This window comes from Manduca sexta, chromosome 16 (genome assembly GCF_014839805.1).
Source record: "Manduca sexta isolate Smith_Timp_Sample1 chromosome 16, JHU_Msex_v1.0, whole genome shotgun sequence".
Classification (NCBI taxonomy): domain Eukaryota; kingdom Metazoa; phylum Arthropoda; class Insecta; order Lepidoptera; family Sphingidae; genus Manduca; species Manduca sexta.
Genome location: NC_051130.1, coordinates 7,554,930 through 7,568,745, shown reverse-complemented (window position 1 = coordinate 7,568,745; position 13,816 = coordinate 7,554,930). Strand labels below are relative to the sequence as shown.

The 13,816-nt window shown below is 33.5% G+C and overlaps 1 protein-coding gene across 2 annotated transcripts in view; it reads right to left on the bottom strand.

Moving 5' to 3' along the window:
• The window catches only part of LOC115447771 (sex peptide receptor), a 70,294-nt gene extending 58,800 nt beyond the window's left edge, over positions 1-11,494 (bottom strand). Inside the window, exon 1 of one of the 2 annotated variants that reach the window (XM_030174994.2) lies at positions 11,335-11,494. The gene's annotated coding sequence lies outside the window, so the exon portion shown is untranslated. The remainder of the gene's footprint in view (positions 1-11,334) is intronic. The other variant, XM_030174995.2, reaches the window with a different exon arrangement.
• Between the last annotated feature and the right edge of the window lie 2,322 nt (positions 11,495-13,816).

Genomic DNA, 13,816 nt, shown 5'->3' with positions numbered 1-13,816 from the left:
GATTACTCTTCAAATTACATTACTCTTTAAGGGTCAAGAGTCAAGCACCAAGACATATACCGTGAAGAATTCATCATGTATTTAGTTTTATGTGCCGTGATGATTAGTAGTCAGAGGCACCTTAGGAGGGGCGAACCAGGCAACCGCTTGAGACCTCACGCCTGCAGGGGCTTCACGCGGGCTCGCCTAAAGACCTTTTTTAACTCTTTGCCCCTTTACCAACAAAGTCAGTCTAGTCAGCCACGAAATTGATAAAATCCAGAACCTTGTTTTCGTTCCCGCACGAAGGTTAATAATAATAATAATAATATGAGCCCTGTATTATATACTTGCCCACTGCTGAGCACGGGCCTCCTCTACTACTGAGAGGGGATTAGGCCTTAGTCCATCACGCTGGCCTAGTGCTGATTGGTAGACTTCACACACCCTCGAAATTCCTATAGAGAACTTCTCAGGTATGCAGGTTTCCTCACGATGTTTTCCTTCACCGTTAAAGCAAGCGATAATTCACAAAGAATACACACATAATTTTTTAGAAAAATCAGAGGTGTGTGCCCCTTGGGATTTGAACCTGCGGACATTCGTCTCGGCAGACCGTTCCACAACCAACTAGGCTATCGCCGCTTTTTTTAAGCCCGCAAAGAAGGTTAAGCCCGCAACTAAATAACGTAGGACATATATATCGATATTTCTAGGTATTTATTTAGGAGACTTTCCTCTGAAATGGTTTACTATTTAACTTTCCAGAAATATGATTTATACATAATATTCATGAAATGAGTGTTCGACGTCGAATGGTGCGAAATAAAATTCGTAGAGCTTTATTCAAATACATTACGCTACAAATAAAACAATATCAAAACTTGCTTTCCGTATAAGTGAAGTTTTAAAACATTTTTAACAATTCTAGTATCATAAAAATAATAAATAAGTTGTTTAAAATGAACAAAGTTTCAAATTGAAACAGGAGCAAGCCATAAAAGTGAAACGTTTTATCGGGTGTTTTGCTATAAAAACACATTAATTAACAACTGGATCCTTTACAGTGTAACCTTATAAATGCGTTTACTTCGACGACTACTATTTATAAGCAACCTGGTTGAAGGTGTAAAGTTTTCTGTATTTTGTAAACTGCGCTATCAATGAAAAACAAAAGTCATGACAAAGTTGATATCCAGGTATGCCACTACTATTATATAACAAAATGTTAAATGATCCAAATCCCGCATTAGAAGAATCGCTAAAAAAATACATATATTCGTAAAAATTTAATTAAACTCTTAATTATTGTGAATCCATGTCAAGTTTTTAGGTCGGCGTTATCACTAATTGAAAAGACAAATAAGATTACATTTGTTTGAGCATATTTAAGATGTAGTTATCTTACAGAATATTCACATTACTAGGTGTTATTCGCGAGGAAATGACCTGTCGTAAAATAGTCCTTTTGTGTATTTTTCCGAAATAAATGTTATACTTATAAATTATTCCAGTAAAGATGTATTTGTGTGCAACGTTCAACAGTCATGTACTCCAAACATTCAAACATATTCATAAATATTCCCATCTAAAATATTAAGATTAATAAATTTATGAGCAATTACGTAAAAATATGCATCTGCATACATAGCATGAAATATTTGTGTGAATATCTAGCACTTAACATAAATAAAGTCATTAGGCAACCACAAAATGTACGCCACTAACAAAACAACGCAATGGCTACATATTCGTCGACAATGGCTTGCCCAATTACAAACCCAAGCAAAGCGATTTTATAGTGTACTCATTTGTTTTTGGAAATCCCTAATGAAAAAAATATTTTAAATATTTTTATTACGTAAACCATTTTTACACCTTTAATATTGTCTGTTACTGAAAAGGGATGACGACTCGGGACCCATAAAAATAAGTACTATCCGCAAAAAAATAAGAATGTAATTATTTTTAGTGTTATTACTCTGCATTGGTAGATTATGTTACTCGATGCCGCCAATACCACGTTGACGCGACTTTAAGTAGGTTTGTACTAATGATATTTCATAGTAAAATTATATTTGACAAATTAATATTTGCCGCTAGAGCGTTCACCCCGCGACGCTATCGTAGCTCCTGTCTGCTAGCGACTTCTCTATGGCTTCGCATTTCTTATACCATAGATGTCTAATGTCTATGATTACAAACTACTTTAATTTTATTTGCTATTACACTTTATGCGTGATATTAATAAGATGAACTTGCGATGCGATGAACGCCTTTCTGTCGTATAACCGTATGAACCTTCACCCATTTATTTTCGAGTAAATCCAATCCTCCAACCTACTATTGCCCACATATAGTAGGTAGTATAGAGCCTAGACTGTACAGCGACATTTACTTCACACCCACGTTTACAAGCTTTAATTCACTGCGACAGTTCTCTTGTTAGTATTTCACGCGTGATCTTTTCTACATTGAACTTTGCCAACCAAACTTCGTAACGTTGCAGTCAAGTCTGGAAATATTGAAGAATTTCTCTAATAACATCTTACCGCCTATTCTAATCGGTAATAGCTTTCTCGTGTGATCTTTTCTACCTTGAACTTTGCCAACCGAACTTTGTAATATTGCAGTCTAGTCTGAAATGATTGAAGAATTTGTAATAATATATTTTTCGGCTAATCTAATCGGTAATAGTTTAGACTGGATGGATTATTATTAATTAAGTGCAACGGTGGGTTTGAAATCAACTGACCTTTAAGAAAAGTAATTAAAATAAAAAAGAAGGTGACATTTTTATTAACCAAGCAAAGCGACTGCAAAACTGTGTTTGTATTCAAGTCGGTCTAAAGACAGTGGTAGATTATAAATCATTGCCGATAAGCCGCTTTTTGCCGATCACATTCTTTAGTCACTTAAAAACCTGTATAATCATAAATTGGTGAATTCTTGGGGTTTCGAGGTTTCATAGTTTTAAGATCTGCTTTGCTATTTAGTTGATACTTGTACCAGTAGTGCTATAACTAGGGCGATGCCGACGGTACTTGGGCACAGGGCATAGATCCTTGAGGAGCGCAAAAATCACTATCGAAGACTAAGGGGACGTCCACATTTCATAGTTTACAATATTTATCGCGTACGTATAAGTAAATACAGTACCCTACAAAACTTCAAATCGCCTATTCACTATTGTATTTTACCAATATTTTTATTTTCTTTACAGAGGAGAAATAAATTCAACTTATTTTATTACACACGAAGAAAAAAAGATTCAATGAAACTGAACGTGTCCAAGCGATTTATAGTTTTGAATTGGTTCAGTTACTTTTTCGGTAACTGTACTTACTTTCAGTGTACACTGACCCCCCACTATATAATAGTTTGTGGAAGCATAAACAGTATGATGCGACGTCTAAGTTTAACGTCTTCCCTGCGTGCAATCCAGAAATTCATTTCAATAAGTTTGACTTCCTAGATTAGATGGTTGAGATTGGTTCTCGTCCCATAGGAAATAATTGTATTATTCACGACTTCGGAATGGTGATCAGTCATACGTAATCTATGATTTGAAATCAAAGTTATGTATGACCATAGCACAATGCACAGACATAGATTACTCTAGGTACCTATTGATAATATTAATCTTTTTAAATACTATTACCATGAAGTTACGTTTTTTTTGTCCTTTTCCTTGCTTCCTTTTCGCGGAACAATGAATAAACATCGTATTTTTTAAAAACATAGTTTATGCACTGGAGATAGACGTAGGCTATTTTTTATTGAAAAAAATCACAGCTCGTATAGAATTTTCATTACAAAAAGACAAAAGAGAAAGATTACAACACAGCCGGTGTCACAAAGTTAGACAAAATATAAAGTAGAACAAAAAACTTCTACACGAATACAAGTACGTACGTACGTACATACTTATGTTGTACGTACTTATGATAATTATGTTGTAATTTGATATCAATTATCATCAGTCCCCTAGCTTATTTTTGTTTCTTTCTTTTAAAAAATCGGAGAAGAGACTTTCCCGCCCTCACACCCACCACTACAACTCCTGTAAGCCAGGATCAGCAGTGGCACGCATTTTATGACACCGAGCAGTGAAGCTCGGCGAGTCTCAGGGAAAACTAATATGTCCTCGTAAATCGGAGAAGTGCGAGTTGGACTTGCGCCCCAAAGCTACCATACAAACCTATAAGGTATCTAACCATAAGTTTAAACTTGACAAACTCGACTTTTACCGTTCGATCCCTAGACACAATCACTGTACTAACTGTAAAAAAGTTTGTAGTATAAAATTAATTTTTTTTATGAAACTAGATACATATTTACGGTTGTAAAATGTTTTTCCTTTACATTGTGTCTTGAAAGTTTAAAGTTCTTTCACAGTTGAACGAGACTCTAGAGAGAGTATTACATATAACCTGTACGTATTCTTGAGAAATATAAACTTGACAGACAAATAGACTGATAGACCGCCAACCAAGTAATCCAATAAGAGTCCTTTTGAGGTAGGGAACCTTAAGAATGCCGGAAATAATATAACATAAGCAGCAAAAATAGCCATGTTGTAAAAAAACAAACATACGGCTGTGCTCAATGCAATGTCACAGACCTAAAATAACACGCAGGGAATCCGATAATTTAAAACAAATCCGTAGGTTTTCGGTGCAAGGTTTGTTTATGTTTTGAAAGTCTCTGTTAAAGAAGTCTGTCCACTACACCATTTCATACTACATCCGTGATAGGAAGTAAGAACATATCAGACAATAAATATGCTTTGTATTAAAAAGTATGTGACTATGCCCATTAGGCCATTCCGTCGTATAAATATAGTCGCATACATTTCAATAAAAAAAATATTTTACGCTCGTGATATAAAACGATTTAATGGTCAAACTCTTTACTATCTCTTTACTATATATCTGGAGAGATAAATCTCTCCAGATATATTTACTAGATGTCTTTCGATTTTACTTCTGATTAAAAGTTAATTTCTCTTCCAGGATTAAAATAGCCTACTTATTCATTTAAAGAAACTTCCAAACTGGTTCAGCGGTTTATGAATAATGCATTGGCTTCTCATAAAACATCCAAATGTCTTCACAATCCTTTGCATTTTTAATATTAGAAGAAATAAGATACATTTTTGCATATAAAAAAGAAAAAATATATTAAAACCAATTTCATAAGCACAGTGTATTCTTTACTTTAAAGGACTGGCTTTACAGATGCTTTTGCTATAACACATAGGTATCCGTATCCCAACACTAAAACAAACACACCCAAATGTCTTAAACTTTTATCATCTCGAGTTTCCCGTAAGTGTCCTCACTAAAATCGTATTCAAGTTATCGCTTAATTCCATTTACTTAATTTCCTAACATAAGAGAAGTTTATCTTGTTACGTATGCACATTATAATATAAATATTTTATAATATATTAGTGTTTCTTCACACCCTAATTTTTAAACGTTCCTTTGTCATTTTTAAAGATATATAAACTGCAGTATAAAACTGTATTTAGCTCCCAACCAAGCACTGATAAGCATGAACATAACTTGGAATTAAAGGTTATTTTAATTTCTATAAAATAATGTTCACTTAGATTGCCGGTAATGGGCCACTTAAAAAAAATCTAATATACAGTAACGTATTATCGCCCCACGCTAATGAGCAAATATATTAGTCCAGACAGTCTTAGAATTGCTTTTAAGCCGAGTCCTTGGGTACCATCGCGTTATCTAAGGGACCATTTCACATTATCTTGAAAAAAATCCCCATCATTATGATCTTTTAATAGTCAAGAGTATTAAAACAAGCATTCTTCCAAAACTTTTGGCTATTGGATTAATAGCTGTATTAATTAAAGTATTAAAAACCCTTCCAAGTATAAATAAGATAGTGTGACGGAATAAAGCCCGTTTACTAACAAGGCCCACCATCCATGTTTTTGGTATTTTTTTCGTGTTGGAATGCAAAAACATACTACGTTTTTTTGTTACTTATTTTTTAGTAAATGTTATAATATAATTCTAAAAAGTTTTTTTATAATTTTTCATGAAACGATTTAAAAGGTTTTAAAATTCATCCCTTCAAGTATACAAGTCCGTTACCTTATAATTACCCTACAACTTAAAGTTTAATAGATTAGAGAAACCAGGTAAATTATCTAATTCTCAAGTAAACTGGAACAGCGCCAGATAAGACAGTGGGATAAAACTCGCTCTCAGCTCCTCTTTCACGTCAACATTAGTAAGTATTACCACCTAAGTCAGAATAACTTTCAAGTTTTATGAACATTCATCGATTTAAATTGAAAGAAAGAAAGAGTTTTGTAAAGGAATATAATAGAATATATAAACTTTAATAATTTAAAAAAACGACATAGTATCGTACAACGCTGAAGAAATAACAATGCTCGTAAATATGAAGAGTTTATAACAATTTTAAGAAATTAAACGAGTATAATTAAAAGAATGCGCATTGTATGCTTTTGTTATTTAGAAAATAAAAGCAGTCCCACATGAAACGATTAATCACTTGTAATGCTCTGACTTAAGAAATTATAAAGCCAACGCACTATACTAGATTAAAACTAAACTTTCATTTTCTTTGAACAAACATTTGTTTTCTTATAGAATTGTAAAAAGTTAATAGAAATACTACATCTTTCAATTGGAGTGAATCGTCACTCATGTATTGTGTAGTCCGTATTTATGTTCTTTAAATAACTTAATTCGGTACATACACTTAATATATATAAGCTCGCGGCTTAATAAGTAAAGGCGTAGGCAGAAATGCAACTAAGCATCCACTAATCAGCGAGCTTATTTTCGTCTCAGCTTAAATTTTGATGTGGTCGGGGCAAAGTTAACGCCATAATATAATTTTGTTTTGACTGTCTCTGTAGCGTTGTTGTAATGCGTACGCGGTACCAGCATGATAACCGGGTTTATTATATTTGAGTTCCTGGGTTTGAATCCCAGGTCGGGACAAAAATAATTGTAACTGGGTTTAGCTTAGAAATTACAAGTTGCAGCTGGAAGTGTGGACATTGGCGAGGTGATTCCCTGACGATTCGGAAAGCACGTATGAAGGTTATCAATTTGCATAAAATGAAAATCTATTTTATATTTCTTACCGGCTTAAGTTTACAAATGTGATATAGAATTAAAATGTCTAAGTGATCTATAAGCTAAAAATAGGGATCAGCATTCTTTATTTAGTACAAAAATAAGAAAATTGCCTATATTACTTTGAAACAGTAACCTGTAAAGGTATACCTTTCGATCAATGAAAGTTATACTGTCACAAACTAATTAATTTAACTAAATTTAACCTTTTCACAATATTAGTATAGATAAAAATCTATGAATATTTACAAGTCATAAGTTACAGAATATATTAGTTAAATTCGTTTATTTAATTTGTACTTCTACACTTTCCCGTTTATACCTTTTATCCATTATCGTATTCAGAAGCACAGAAAATAATTCGTTATTTTGTATTAGTTGTGTGAAAATCCTTGTTAAATTGAAACATTTTAGTTTGTATTTGTCAGGTGAGTATTTTGCCGACATGCTAACGTCTTAAGTCTAGACTAGCCCAAACCCACAACAACTCAGACCATTACCATTTTCTCGCAGCAAATCCAGCCATTATCTTATTAGGAGCAAGTGTCTCGCAGCCAACACTTTCTCACCTGGATCCAAAATTATAATTAAAATTATTATTAAATATTTATATTTATGAATTATTATTTATTTTTATTGTTAGAACAATTGCTACGTAAAGAATATTATCTTGGTCGATAAAGATCATTAGACTACGTAAATCGGTTAACATTTTCCCAAATATTTAATAATATGTCTAGTTACGTATTTTGACGGCATAATGCGATGTGTCCTTAGCCTTATCAAGCAGCAGCCGCCCGTAATCAATCACACGTGTGCACACAATATTATTTAATATAATCCATGTGACAAGTGTTTGGAAGTGTGAAAGTCAGCTGAATGTATTGAAAATAAATATATATTTTTAAGTATTTCAATTTCATCAATATAAATTGTCTTTAGTTTATATAAGCGACTTTATTTAAGTAATAATTAAATATTCTTATGTCCCTTGACTTATCATAAGTGCAACTATGTTCGCCTACGTGATGAATAAAGCATTTTATTTATTTTTAAACTCCACAAACATTTTTGTATTATACTGTGTATTTTTAATCGAGGCTATTCTATACACAGCGGTTCATTTTATGTAACTAATAAAAATATACGCAAAAAAGTTGACAGAGTAAACCTCAAAAAGAAAGTCTTAATAATCCCAACAAACATATCATATAACATACATAATGGTAGGTAATAGGTACCCTTGTGCTAGTTACTTGTTTGACTTATCGGTCTTTAAGTATTAACAATGCAACGGATATTCGATTTAAAAATGCGCGCACGCTTATGCGTATAAGAATGTCCGACTCTAACATTCGCGAATATCGATATTTTTATGTAACGCTAATAGACTGATCGTGTATTTATGTTCGCCCATGTTAAAACTGAAAGTAGCCAATACTGTAAAAAGAACTGTTCCGTGTTTTGCTTCATCATCATAAGCCGCAGTATGTCCACTGCTGAACATGGGCCTCGCCCGATTTCCAGACCGACCTTTTGGAAGCGGCATGCATCCAGCGACCTCTTGCAACTTTGATTAGTCATTTCCTTACTTATTGATGAATGTAAATCGTTATAGTTTCTTTGTCAATTCGTTTCCAGGTTTATATATTTCATTCGTGGTTTATTAAGTATAAGTAATTATTATCCATTTCCCCTTCATACTTCAACATGGCTTGTACAGGCAAAAAACCTACACGATAAAATTCCTTTGGGACGGAAATCGAACACTGAATAACCTCCTTAAATAGATCTCTTAACCTTACAAACTGTATAAATTACTAAATGTAATGTATGGTCTATCTCTGTGACAAATTACACCTATATTTATTCAGACCTTCTTGTTTACTTCTTCTAACAATTATTCCTACCAAACTTTCATATAATAATTATTAGTAAAATTAATAAATATGGTACATTTTATCTGATGTTTAATGCCACTAAACATAATATGATAGAACATATCTTTGTCTCACTATGACTACGTCCTATGTTGATTTTTACTTATGTCGGAAAATTATAATACATTTTGATGTTGGTAAAAATTAGAATGTCAATGAATCATGGTTTATTTATCATTCGAGATCATTGGAAAAAAAGCAAATAATTGTGTACTAATATAATTCAATTTGTGAAATAGTTAAACATATAAGTTTCTTATAGTCAACCTGCGTCATGTCATGTAGAGAGACATACAACTTTATTACATAACTTTGAACTAATCTTGAGTTCATATCACGAGTATTAACAAGTTTATAAATGCCAATTTATTACATTCACAGGGATTCTAAAAAACAATAAAATTATGAAACATGGATAAATTATATTATCATACTTTATATATTTAGTACCTACTTAAGTTTGTCTACATCACAACAACATTGGTTCAATGGTTAATAATAGATGTTTCCAGAAATTTATTCTACTGTAACTGTATATTCTATGCGTAAATGAAGAAATATGAACTCAACCTCCTTGTTAATGTCATTTATTGTGACTGCATAGGTTTCTTCTAAAAACAAAATACTGGGGCATTATTCTCTATCCCGCACGTTATTTTGACAGTGCGTAACAAGCACTTAACACAACGCATCATGTTTAGGACTATAGAAATTTGGCTTACAGAATACCATTCCACGCACATTTCTCGAAGATAACATGACACGGCCGCGTTACGCGTTTACACTATCATACAGAATAAGGGCCCTGTACGTTCTGTCTTCTTTCACGCTTCAACTCGTGTAATTTCCTAATAAAAACTAACTCATATACAATAATTTATTATTTTATCAGTAAATAAAAAAAATGTACGAGTATGGTACACATTTAAAATTTTTGTTTTAAAGTTGTTAACTGAGAAGTCCTGGATTTGATGTCCAGTTCCAGCTGTTTCAAGGGTTTACCAAACACGTTTTGCTCACGGTTGGATCTTCCAAAGGAGCTTGACGTCAGCAAGTGATACAATCGCTTGTTCGACAATAATGCTTGGACTATACTGCACTTACTATAAGGTTATAAATGCAATGTAGGCCCGTTTTTCTTTTTTCGCGGGGAAAAGGCGTTACCGCTACCACCACTTGGAGTGAATGGAATAGTTATGTTGGTTTCACTGGTCTTACGGCACAATGCCGACACTCGGGAGTTTAGCATCATCCGAGCGAGCATTGGACCGAGATCCTACCCTCTATATACCCTACAGCGGCATACCAACCAAAAACCATGGTGGCCTTCTTCAGCGCATACGAGACGGCCCCAGGGTAGTACTAGTAAAAATACAAATACTTTGAATCAATTCGAATAAAATACCAGTATTAAACATTGACACAAATCTTAATTCATTCAATTTGAATCGTGCTGTAAATTATCATAATCATACTATTTTTGCGCGACATGCGTGACGTAAAAAGAGAATTACAGCAATGTTTGGAGAAATATTTATCAAGTTATGACTTATATTTTCAATGTATTCGACCGTCTTCTGGAAAAAGAGACAGCAATATTTCGGCTATTTCACTTTTTAAATCTTATTTGTTGCGTTCGTCGAGTTAAAACTAACGTTTTGGCTGGAAGTGGATTGACGCTATTCAATATTGTGTTAAATACCGTCTGAAGGAATATTTCCTATAGTAAAGTACCTTTTATTACAGCTTTAATATACGAATGCCGGTAATAATTCCACTAAAATAATCACAACGTATTTATTTATTAAATTTGCTACAATCACTACTTATAATTCAAAACGATACACATAATGTGCTTGGACCATAGTCTTCGGACTAATCGTAGACCACCGACTCTTAATGACTAAAAGTCATGATACCGAATAAAAATCATATTTTATGACTGTACGAAAATAATAAAAATCACTTGCAATTGCAATCAATCGCATAGTATTAGCCAATAAACTTGATATAGTGTGCGCATAAAAGAATCTATTTTAGTTTCATTTAGAAATATTTATAGGAAACATAAATCTACGCTAGATTATAAATTCTTATACACGTCACGTCTTAAAATATTATTTTACTAATTCCTCACAATATACATAAAGTTTATTAAGAGTACTTTTTAAAAATCAAAAGCCAAAGCAATTGCCGGAAACTATTTTACTAATAGTACCTTACAACTACCATCTAATCCGAAAACACCATTCTCTAACATTAATACTTACAATCAAACATGACGAAGAACACACAAATTCACTTCACATAAAACAGTTTCTTTATGAATGTTTTCGTAAGCTTTGCGACCGTCCGACACAGAAGCAGTGCGTCGCGGTTGCTCTTACGGGCGCGACTGAAAAACAGCGGACGGAGCTCGCCTCCGTTATCAAACGCAGGTGAAATTATTTGATACAAATATTGAAGTTCAAAGCCCTGATAATTAGATTCTAAATCTTCATATTTAATGTAGGATGAATTTGTAAAGATTCTGCAGAAAGCCTCAGAATTAATTAATGTGATAAATATATTATGATTAAAATTGTGTCTATTTTTTTCTATATCATTTGGAAATATTTTAATTGTTCAAACAATCAGAAATGATACTTGATAAATAGATAATTACGGCCCACCGATATATCCTTTTGCCACAAAACTCCTACAGTTTAATCCCACCTCTACATTTGCCATATAAAATAACTGTATAGTATCAGGATGACGTAGGACTGTCATTCTCTATTATTGTTTTCTTATTGTTATTTACAGAACCTGACATCGCATTAATAGCTCCAAAGTACGTTTAGATCGCGTTAAAAGGTATAAAAATGAATGAAAAATGTATCAATATTTTTTTGTATTTTAGCATGGTCCCTACTTTCCCGAATAAAATGTTACTCAAGTTATGTAGCCAAATTTTATTGTAACACAACGACATTTCAATCGACATGATGCCACTCTTCTGTAGGCCTATAAACTTATATCTAATTAATTGTTATTGTAATTAAGGTCAAAGAAATTTTATTCTCAAAAATAAAAAAGTCACTTACAAGAGAATAACATGACGAAAATAATATTAATTGAAATACAGTGACCGTCGTGCACTCACTTAACAAAAAAAAATATTATTATTCAAATGAGCAGTTTTTTCTCTTTTTTTTACAAATAAAAGTTGACTGCTCGCAAATTTTAACAAAGAGTAACTGACTTTCAATGAGTACCTTGATAGCTGAGATTTAAGAATGTTAAGTGAGCTTACATATTTTATGTTTGATCGTATTTTATTGTAAATACGCTCCTTCAAAGGTAATATTCCTCTTTTAATAATTTGTTCGCATTTAATTAACAAATCGTATCGAAGTTAAGCGGGAGTTCTAAAAGAACCGTCTTTTACTTATTTGTTTTTCGAACTAGTTAACGAGTTGTGTTAGTTGTTACTATAACAGTGACGTTGTTGTTTTAAGGCGGCCGCAGTGCGGTGGCATGCAGTGTTCTACTATGGTTACTGCTCGTAGGTCCCTTATATATGAGAGTCCGCCTGGGTAGATACCACCGCAATGTCTATTTCAGCCGCCAAGCAGTAGTGTGTTGTCACTGTCGTGTTTCGGTTTGAAGAACATTTTAGCTTGTGTTACTACTGGACTTAATAAGACTTAACATCTTATGTCTCAGGATGGCGAGCGCAGTGGAATACCGAACAATACTTTGTAATTTGTGTTTCTACTGTTTATGGGCGGTCGTATCATGTTCTCTCTCATACTGTTCATGTCGTCGATATTACCATCAGGCGAACGGCAAGCTCGTCTCGTTATTCAAACCAATAAAAAGAAATTACTGGATAAATTTGCGCAATAAAAGCAAGCATGCTCTAAATTAACCAATTTTGGGTTTTTCCTCTTATTCTGTATTACAACTAATACTAATGCAATTTCCCTCGATTATCTGTCACACCTTCACAATATATTATGCAAATAACAATGTCAAACTAAACTTATCAAGTCATAAATTGTGTTTAAGTGTTTTTAGGGTTCTGCGAAATTAATTTCTTGTGATCAAATCTTTTTAGGAACAAAATGCCCGTATTTTAACCTCATAAAAGTGTGTTAAGGCGAATGTGTGTTTGTTGGTATATCATTACCTAACACACACACACACAAAATCACGCATTTATCCCCGAAGGGGTATGCAGAGGCGCAACCAGGACACCCACTTTTCGCCAAGTATGTTCCGTCCCATGATGTGATAGGGGGCGAGCCTATCGCCATATCGGGCACAAATTCCAGACTCCGGGCTGATACTGAGCAAAAAAACCCAAATATCACTTTACCCGACCCGGAACTCGAACCCAGGACCTCAGCGCTGTCGCACCGGCATGCAGTACAACTACGCCACCAAGGCAGTTACCAAACAACGACTCTTTTTTCGCATATTATAGTTTCTAAGATAGATAGGCCGTAACAACCGATAGACGGCGATTTTCGCATAGGTGTTTAGTTTATGGGCCGAAGATTGATTTGCGCTACGTTTCATCTGAAGATATTAATTAATTGTCGTGGGATATTTATTCAGAAAAATATACTCTGTTAATCTTATGCACGTATGACGATAATTGGTGATGATTCAAATTACATTTGCTCTAGCTCCCGGTTTTACTCACGTAAAACTCCTTTTGGGAAATAAAATTTCCCAGTATATAAATCTTGCTTAAAATGAAAC